Source organism: Atta colombica, unplaced genomic scaffold, assembly GCF_001594045.1.
Source record: "Atta colombica isolate Treedump-2 unplaced genomic scaffold, Acol1.0 scaffold294, whole genome shotgun sequence".
Lineage (NCBI taxonomy): Eukaryota > Metazoa > Arthropoda > Insecta > Hymenoptera > Formicidae > Atta > Atta colombica.
The window spans coordinates 38,215-38,938 of record NW_017259397.1 but is presented as its reverse complement, the minus strand read 5'-3'; the positions used below and the strand labels follow the sequence as shown (position 1 = coordinate 38,938).

Sequence of the window (724 nt, the reverse complement as noted above, 5' to 3'; positions counted from 1 at the left end):
TATATATATATATATATACATACATACATACATACATACACACACACACACACACACACATATATATAAACTTATTATTCGGATTATTTCATTAAATTGCGAACAGATATTAATTATCTTCTAACTCTTCGAAATTTGTATTTATAGTATTTCTCACGTTTAATTTGCAGATTTGTGTATTTATTAGTTAACTAAACGTCTTTATCAATGCAATACGAAAAGATCGTTATGGAAAATGGTTTAATGATTACTGTAACACTCTAACGCATCATAGTGTAGTAAAATATAAACAAAAACAAATAATCGTCATCTTTTATAGACAATATAGTAAAAATTGCATGTAGCATGGGAAAAATTAAGGAAGAATTAAGTGCAGTGAATATTTCGCCTGATAGTTGTAACATTTAATTTTTGCTCTCGACTTAAACTTCAAGATTTAGATGTTTTTAGATTGAAAAAATTTTAATAATAGGCTTTTAATAAAACCATAATCTTTTTTCTTACCAGAAAATTGATAAAAAAAATATATATATACATATATACTTAAAAAAAATATATAAATATATAACTTTTTACATTAATTTAAAATTTCATCGAATTTACACGTTCAATATTATAATTCGAAAATATCAATATTCCTGATATTTTTGATGTTGCAATAAAATTTTTTTTCTTTTGTTTTTCTCTTTAAAAAAAGCACAGTCAATTATTATCGCAATGGCAG

General features: G+C 23.1%; 1 protein-coding gene across 1 annotated transcript in view; it reads right to left on the bottom strand.

Annotated features, from left to right (window-relative positions):
* The window catches only part of LOC108690080, a 16,489-nt gene that overhangs the window by 13,565 nt on the left and 2,200 nt on the right, over positions 1–724 (bottom strand). The gene's annotated exons all lie outside the window — the stretch shown is intronic.